The sequence below is a fragment of the Notechis scutatus genome, chromosome Z (genome assembly GCF_049901735.1).
Source record: "Notechis scutatus isolate UNSWTSFEM ecotype Mainland chromosome Z, rNotScu1.2, whole genome shotgun sequence".
Lineage (NCBI taxonomy): Eukaryota > Metazoa > Chordata > Lepidosauria > Squamata > Elapidae > Notechis > Notechis scutatus.
In genome coordinates, this window is record NC_142025.1 from 125,464,223 (window position 1) to 125,473,997 (window position 9,775).

General features: G+C 38.3%; 1 pseudogene; it reads right to left on the reverse strand.

Moving 5' to 3' along the window:
- The window catches only part of LOC148129236 (C-type lectin-like), a 55,469-nt pseudogene extending 45,957 nt beyond the window's left edge, over positions 1-9,512 (reverse strand).
- Between the last annotated feature and the right edge of the window lie 263 nt (positions 9,513-9,775).

The following is a 9,775-nucleotide window of genomic DNA, read 5'->3' on the forward strand; positions in this document are numbered from 1 at the left end:
AGTCTTAGTTCCCAGGTGTGCCTTGTGAAGAGGGGCGGGGCACTTTTCTCCCAAGTAGTCAGGTCAGTCTATGCTGTTCTCGCCTTCTCTCCACTCTTCATGCTCAAGGATCAGGAGGGGGTGATCCTTGCTCATCGCCTGAGCTCTGTCTCTCATGTTCACTGCTTAGCCTCTCTTAGTCAACCTGCCCCCCTTCCTCCCTGCCTACAATCCTTCCCAATCCTGAAAGGCCTTGGCTTGACTCGGCATATTCCTTCCCAGATTCCTCTGAAACCAAAGAAATCACCCCCTTAATCTCCGTCAGCTCCAGTTCCAGCTCATCTTCCTCCACACATACAGGCTCCAACCGGGCATGACATTTGGGCTTCTAATGTTTCCATGGTTGATGGTTTTACTTTAATGAGAAGACTCTATTGTACCTGATATAACAATTTGGACAGATGAGATGTGCTCATTTTCCAACCTTTTCCCAAGGTTTACTTTTTTGTAGAAGCAAGACTAAACAATATGATTTCATGTGGTCAAGGATTAATTCATGCCTTCAAAAATTCTGGGTCCCCCTCCCCAAGATTCAGCCTATTTTCTTTTTTCTTTTTATTTGTTGTTTTTTAAAATTTTGCTCACATTTTTTTTCCTTTTTGTGTATATGCATGTGTTATGTTTAGATGCTTTTGCTTATTAGATCAATAAAGATACCTTTCCGAATATTTTATGATTTGGAGAAATTATCTTCAATTTAGATTCTCCAGATTTAACTCAATGGACTCAAAGGTTATTATGGCAGTTTTCTTCTGTACCAGGGGGATAAAAGATTTGGAAAACAGCTGTACGTGTGCACATGTAGAGTCAGCTGAGCAGGTCCCAATCAAATTGATTTAATTGAATGATCTATGACATCTTTAATTCCAAGTATAGAATATTCAATGTGAATGGTGATGATGATGATAATAATGGTGCAAGTGTCAAGATTGAATCATATGCCATTGCAAACATTATTGCTTTTCAACTTGCCAAAGAACCATAATAGATAACAGATAACAATAACAACAATAATAATAAGAGTTGGAAGGGACCTTGTAGGTCATCTAGTCTAACCCCCCTGCCCAAGCAGGAGACCAATCTCTTCTTGAAAGTCTCAAGTGACTCCCACAACCTCCGAGGGCAAGCTGTTCCATTGGTTGATTGTTTTCACTATCAGATTTCCAGATTAAATCTCTCCTTCACTCCTTATTTCCAGGTTAAATCTCTCCTTGCTCAGTTTCCATCCATTGTTCTTTGTCTAGCCTTCGGGTGCTTTGGAAAATAGCTTTACCTCTTCCTCTCTGTGCAGCCCCTCAATTATTGGAGCACTGCTCTCATGTCTCCCCTGGTTCTTCTCTTCACTAGACCAGACAAGCCCAGTTCCTGCATCCGTTCTTCATATGTTTTAGTCTCCAGTCCCCTAATCGTCCTGGTTAGTCTTCTCTGTACTTTTTCCAGAGTCTCAACATCTTTTTTATAATGTGGTGACCAAAACTGGATGCAGTACTCTAGGTGTGGTCTTACTAAGGCTTTATAGAGTGGTATTAGTACCTCACTTGAACCAGGTGCGAGGGAAGGTTGAGATGGAATGCAGGCTTCAGACTTCAAGCAGAAGAGCAATGAGAGCCAAGGACACATTGGCAGGTGTCTACCAAGATCAGAGACTTTTCTTATAACAAAATAATGCCATTCAATTGAACAATGTGACCTGCACTATTAGGGGAAAGGGAAAATCCATATTGTAATTATGTGGGTTAGTGCAGACATTAATTAGAGCTGGCTTTACCTTCATCAATGCCAAAATGATATATTCAGAATTTTTGCATTCAGACTTTTGAAGACCTTGAAGTTGCTTGCTTTGGTTGAGTTCATCAGCCAATATTGACAACAATACTTGCCTTTAAAATTATATTAATCTTTATAGCATAATCAAACCTTCTGAGTCAATTGATTAAAACACCACAATCAATAGTGTTAAAAAGAAACAATTAGAGATCTAGAAAGATCAATTAACATACTCTCTTTTTCTTGATGCCTTGATAGATCCTTCAGTATAATGAATGTATTTTTGAACCTCAAACTTTCTTATAAGAGGATAGGTAATAATCCCCCCCCCAAGTGTATTTTTAACTAATTAGTCAAAATTATTTCAGACACAAATTACGTGACCTGCTACCTGAATCTAATAATTCCATAGTGGTATATTCACTTTTCACGACATCTCTTAACTTTTCACAAAGTATGTGATTACTTGTCTGGCCAATATTATTATATCAATCTCAAGTCATTAATATGGGACATTTAGCAGGACAATTTCTTTTTAGGTTTTGCTTTGAGCGGAATAGTCAATGTCTTATTTTCCCATTGTGAAGGATCAAAATTTCCATTGCCTTAACTTATCAATATGGTGTGAAACTTTTGCATCCATCTCCAATGCCTTCTGTCCTCCTCTTCAGTGATGGACTTCTCTGCAGAAGACAAATCTCCCTCATGGGACAATAGCAATTATGATGCACAGGCTGGCCATTTAAGAAACAAGTTAAAAAGGATAAAAGTTTATGAAATTCACCATGTAAGGTGTAGTGATTAGAAAGCAATTTATGACAAAATCAGAGTGCTGGTTATGCTTCATCTTCTGCTGAAAATTGTAACATTACTCATGCAGTTTCACCTCCCCAAATGTGATGAAGCTAATAGTATGATAGAGAAAGTTGGTAAAATTCAATACAGACAGTATTGATTCTGGATAATTCCTATATATGGAAAACAGTTATGTTGTTCTTCTGGTTACTGAATGTATATGACTGGCCGTTGTCTTCTGCAATATATTTTGATATCTCAGTTTATTCTACAATCCTGATGGCTTCTTCTCTAAGCAGAATTTGATCCTGCTAGCTTCTAAGTCCAGAGAGATTGGCCAGATGATAATGTCTGCTGAGGTAGGAAAGGAATAAATTGTTATATTCTTTTTTTTTAGGTCAAGTTTTTATTTATTTATATATAAACATTTTGAATACAGTGTATTGTCCGGGCATACCATTTTACAAAAGTAAAGAAAAAAACGGAAAAAAAAACCATATACTGATAGCAATAGTAATAGTACAACAGAATGATTCTAACCATATTCATAATTATGTTAGCTTATTTGCAATTCTATTGATTATATTAGCATACTTATAGTTATAAACAATGTTCATGTTTAATTTATACATAACAATGCTCTTTCTTCATTTAATTTCTACCTCTTATCTCTAACCATTGATAAAACAACTGCCTCGATCTCATCTTCTGCAATAGTTTGAATTTAATTTACAGAATACAAACTAAAGAACCCTTTTCCAGCAGTGACCACAATATGATTGACTTTTGTCTCAACATATGCCCACACAAAAATCACCACAATGATGTAATCCCCAATTGTAACTTCAAAAAAGGCAACTATGATCTTATAGACAATGATCTCTCATCCCTTGATTGGCAATCTCTATTCACTGGATGCAATACTGTTGAAGACCATTACAACATATTTTTACTTGAAGTCAAAAGAGTCATCAAACTATATGTACCAACAACAACTCCCAAAACAAAACAAAAAAGCAGATTACCCATAACAATAAGGAAACTTCAATCCAAAAAGAGATCACTCTGGCGGAAAAACAAATCTGGTCACGTTGCCAATTTCAAAAGCCGATACAAAAATTTATGCCACCAGATAAAGACCGAATGCATCAATTATCACATTAAACAAGAGGAAAACCTTCTAAGCACCAATTCCACCCGTGCTTTTTACAATTTTGTAAACAACAAACTAAAAGACTCAAGGTCTATCCCACCCTTGATAGGACCTGATGGTAAAGACTGCAACGACGACACCACTAAAGCCAACATCTTTAACACATTCTTCAGCTCAGTATTTGTAAACAGCAATGGATCATGCCCAGTATTTCCTAGCCGTACCACAGATAACAACAATGATCTAATACATATCGATTTTACAGAAGACAATGTTGAAAAAGCACTACGCAATCTAAAACCATCTCTATCTATTGGACCGGATGGAATATGTGCCTACTTCTTAAAAAAGCTATCCACTGCCATAGCCAAACCTCTAAGCATAATCTTTGAAAAATCTTTCAGGACCAGCTCCTTGCCTAACCTATGGTCACAAGCCACAGTCATCCCCATCTTCAAAAAGGAGACCCAAGCCTAGTTGAAAATTACAGACCAATCTCCTTATGCTGCGTCACCTGTAAAGTCATGGAATCAATTATTAACCAATCCATCATCCTCCACTTAGAGACAAGCAACCTACTCTCCAATAAACAATTTGGTTTCAGAAAAAAACTATCCTGTAATCTGCAACTCTTACACTGCAAAAACATATGGACGACACAACTCGACCAGGGCAAAGCAATAGACTTCTGTAAAGCCTTTGATTCAGTGGTACACGACAAACTACTCCTAAAAATAAAACCCTATGGTATCTCCGGACAACTGAATAACTGGAAAGAAGCATTCCTGGCAAACAGACAACAAATGGTCAAAATTGGGAGCGTCCTATCAAATTCTGTACCTGTCAATAGTAGTGTCCCCCAAGGCAGTGTTCTAGGACCAACTCTCTTCATACTCTACATAAATGACCTCTGTGATCATATTAAGAGCAATTGCGTTCTTTTCGCTGATGATGTAAAGCTGTTCAATACCACAGACAATACTGCTACCCTACAAAAAGATCTTGACTATGTATCAGAATGGTCAAACAAATGGCAACTTCAAATCTCAACAAATAAATGCTCTGTCTTACATATTGGCAAAAAAAATCAGAAAATAAAATACAAGCTGAATAGTCAAGATCTTGTTGATGACCCAAGCTCTGTAAAGGACCTTGGAATACTCACCTCTAATGATCTAAGTGCTAGAGCCCACTGCAACTACATAGCCAAAAGGCATTAAGAGTTGTTAACCTAATCCTACGTAGCTTTTCTCTGGTAATATCACACTACTAACCAGAGCATACAAAACATTTGCTAGACCAATACTCGAATACAGTTCATCAGTCTGGAACCCACATTACGTATCTGATATTAGCACAATTGAGAAAGTCCAGAAATATTTCACAAGAAGAGTTCTCCACTCCTCTACTCGTTGTAGAATACCTTATGCCACCAGACTTGAAATTCTAGAACTAGAAAACCTTGAATTACGCCGTCTTCGGTCTGATTTAAGCATGGTATATAAAATCATACATTGCAATGTCCTACCTGTCAACGAATACTTCAGCTTCAACCATAACAACACAAGAGCACACAATAGATACAAACTCAAAGTTAACCGCACCAAACTTGATTGCAGGAAATACGACTTCAGCAATAGAGTGGTCAATGTCTGGAATACTCTACCCGACTCTGTAGTTTCTTCCCCAAACCCCAAAAACTTTAACCTTAGACTGTCTACTATTGACCTCACCCCTTTCCTAAGAGGTCTGTAGGGGCGTGCATAAAGCGCACCAACGTGCCTACCGTCCCTGTCCTATTGTTTCTCTTATTCTTCTTTTATTTTTCTTATATGTACCTATTTCATGTATTCACAACTATGTATACACTTATACTTATTATCTTGTAAACAATTGGCAAATCAAATAAATAAAATAAAAATAAATAAATAAATAAATAAATAAATAAATAAATAATCAAGGAGAGAACCAACCTAGAATTAAGGAGTGATTTCCTGACAGTGAGAACAATTAACCAGTGGAACGGCTTGCCTTCAAAAGTTGTGGATGCTCCATCTCTGCAGGTTTTAAAGAAGAGATTGGACAACCATTTGTTGATTGAACAGGGGGTTGAACTAGAAGATTTAGAGAGCCTTGGTGGCGCAATGGTTAGAGTGCAGTACTGCAAGCTACTCCCACTGCAATTTGGCAGATTGAATCTCATCAGGCTCAAGGTTGACTCAGCCTTCCATCCTTCTGAGGTGGGTAAAATGAGTACCCAAATTGTTGGGGGCAATATGCTGACACTGTAAACTGCTTTGAGAGGACTGTAAAGCACTATAAAGAGGTTTATAAATCTAAGTGCTATTGCTATTGCTATTTCCATGGTTCTCTCTTACTCTGTTCTGTTGGAAAATTCTGACATTGCAAAAACCAGAATTTTGCTACTGGCTGGGGAACTCTTGGGTTGAACCAGGCTACTCTCTGCTTTAAGGTGAATGGAATGAGGAAAATGAAGACATGTTTTCACAGAATTGATAGTCTCATTTGACATCCTTTCTCACGGATACAAAGTCAAAGCAATAGTGTCAGCTGTGTGTGCATTCTAAAATAAATCATCATGCCCTTTCTTCAGTGATCCTGATGATAGAGTTCACAAGCTATTTGAGCACAATACAGAACACAATACAGAAGCCTGATGATGGCAGATGAGATTCTGAGCACAACTATAATGACATGGCAAAATACCCGAACAAAGCTGAATACCATACATGTAAGTACCCGCGAAAACTTAAGAATATATATATATATATATATATATATTCTTTTATCTTTCTTATATGTACCCATTTCATGTATTCACAACTATGTATACACTTATACTTATTATCTTGTAAACAATTGGCAAATCAAATAAATAAAAAATAAAAATAAAATAAAAATAAGAATTGAAGGGATGTTTTCAGGTCTTGTGGGGAGATGTTAATTTTACACATCAACTTGGTCAAATCTTGAAGTTACACTAATGCATCTTTCTTTCCAGATCCAACTTTAAGAGTACTTTTACTCAGAGTGTTGATAAAGAATATATGTGGTTCAAATATAAGATGGTGCAATATATATTATAGCTCAAAATCTGCAACAGAGATAATCCCAATCTATCGATCACCCTACAAACTTTTTTCTACATTTTCTATATAATAGATGTTGATTGGAAGAAACGCTTCTTACCTCAGCCTCATGCCATGTTAACCTCTGATCAAAATAGGCATAGCAGTTGCCTTGGTTTTGCAGCCATTCTCTGGCACAAGTGTCAGCCTCCACTATGTTAAAAAGCGTGATGAAAAAGAATATTAAAAGACATAAGAACATGATGATTACACAGAATTCTGGGAACAAAAGAAGCATCTTGCTAGATTGGGATGACTATTTCAACAATATCCTCACCTGGTAGTCAACTAGGAGAATTCAAGAGGATCCCTTGTGTGAAAGAAAGGGTTAGAGACAAAGGTGGGCTTCAAACATTTTAGCAATGGGTTCTCTGCCTAGTTGCTGGGTGGGCGTGGCTATGGTGGGCGTGGTCTAACCAGCCTCCTGCACCATAGTGTGGGGGGTATTTTTTCCCCTCCCCGGGCTCTGGAGGCTTTCCTTGAGCCTCCATGAGGGCAAAAACGGCCTCCCTGGGCTCTGGGAGCTCTCTGGAAGCCAGAAACAGGCCCATTTCCAGCCTTACGAACTTCCAGGAGGCCCATTTTTCACCCTCCCTGAGCCTCCGCTCATGCCCTGCACTTACCTGCATCTAAAATGGGCCATGTGGAGACTCCTGGGAGGGGTGGGGTGGGGTGGACGGGGTCAGTCAGGAGTGGGATTTGGGGGTTCTCTGAACTGCACAGAATTTTAGCTAGAGGCTCTCCCAAACCCTCGTGAACCACCAGCAGCCCACCCCAGGTTAGAGACCTTTCATTATGTTTTTTTCAGAGCTACTAGGGTTTATATGTGTTGGTCTCCATTGCATTTAAAGAGGACCGTGAAAAAGAAGACAGAACATCTTGCTAGGTTTAATGGCTCCTGTAATTCAAGATTTTGTGACACATGGTGGCAAACTAAGGACATTCAAGAAAATTCCATGTGTGGAGATGAGGCTAGAGGCCTTTTCCATTGCTTTTTCTAAATACCTAGTGTTTTATATGGTAGCTGTGATTCAGAAGTAGTAAACAATGATCAGATCTAACAGCCATGGATAGTCCTGTTCATCTTGAATTTGGTATTGTCCTCTTTTTAAACTGTCAACACTGGTGGCTATAACCATCCTTGATGGCAGTGAATTATGATTTTTAACTGTCACTCTACATTAACCTGGGAAATGGGACTTCGCATTCCATTGAATTCTTCCTTGATTGCTTATTTTACCTTATTATGTTACCTGATCAGATCGCATACATAAACACATCCAAACTGATATAAATTAATATTAAATAACTCCCAAATATGAAATGAGGAAACAAATTTATCCTGATTTTTCTATTAAAGACAAATTGGGATGCTGCTTTTTAGCTACTGGGTGATAAATACATTTTAAAATGTTTGATTCTATGGACATTACAAATTCATTACTTTGATATTGTCTCTGGATCTGAACTGGCAAGTAAAAATGGACTTGTGGTAAATCTTGGTAATATTGGATGGAACTATAGCTTTTTCAAATAAACCGTTTAGGTGGACACATAAGTGACCCTAGCCACAAGAGAAAACTCTCATACATTATGGAATTTCTTTTATTGTCTATAACAGGGATGTCAAACACAAAGCCGGCTGGCTAGATGCGGCTGTGATGTGGTTGGATCCGGCCCATGGGGCCATCCTGGAAAATGTAAGGGGCCTGCCTGTGTCTCTTCAGGCCGGCCTACCCAATGCGAAGTGGAAACATCAGGCCAGCATGGTTTCAGCCTGGTCTACCCAGTGCGAAGAGGAGACATACCAGCAGTTTTGGGAGTGGTGTCAAGGTGGCCATGCCCACCCCATTGGCCATGCCCAATGAGTGGCATCAAGCTGGCCACACCCAGTCAGCCATGTCCCCCCCAGTTCCCCCGAAATCAACAACAGCCCTGATGCAGCCCTCAATAGAATTGAGTTTGATAACCCTGTTCTATAAGAATGAGGATAAGCTATTGTAATACACCAATGTAAATGCCCTTTTATTTTTGAAGATTGATATAATAAGTATATTCTTCTAGCTTCAGAGGGCAATTAATTTCATTTGACTTTTGATGAATCTAGAATGACACATTTGCCAGAAATATAGATATGTATTACAGAATATTTTTTTGTGTATAGTCTTTTTCCATGTATTGAAATGCACTGTAAATAAATATCATGAATTAAGAGCCTGGCTTAATACTCCAGTGATCTTATGGAAATGAAGTTTTGCATTTGATTTCTTATAAAGTCTCAGTTGCTTTTCTCTTTGAGACACCGAGAAGCAGATATTGTAACTAAACCAGGTTAATAAAACTTCTGCTATGGTGAGAATATAACTTTTGTTCATAGTTCATTGTTCATATGGAAGGCCTAAAAGCATAGCTGTGATGAGACCTTATCACTGCTATGCTTTTATGCATTCCGTATCTGGTTCTGCTACACTATAGTGTGCATCTCTTCAGCCACTCACCTTGCGATATTCTTCTCCTGGACGGGCAGAAGTAGTGGGCAGCTGAGCTGGATCTCTCTCAGATGTTCTCTTGCTTTCTGAGCAACAGTTATATACAACCCAGGGAGACATGGTGCAACACTAATGACCAGAGTCCTTCAAGGAAATCCTGATCTGTCCTTTTCAATTTTGCATAAATAAAGGCCAAAGTGGCAGGAAGTAGTTCATGATCATGTAGCACGGAAAAAGAGCATTATCTTTTACTTTAGACATGTAAGTATTGCTAAAATGATCCCTTTGACATAATCCTTGAGAAGAGTCGTCAAATGAAGAATATCAAGCATCTGTTCATTTTCTCATTTCATTGATATTTAATTCCAGATATTAGCTTGGTG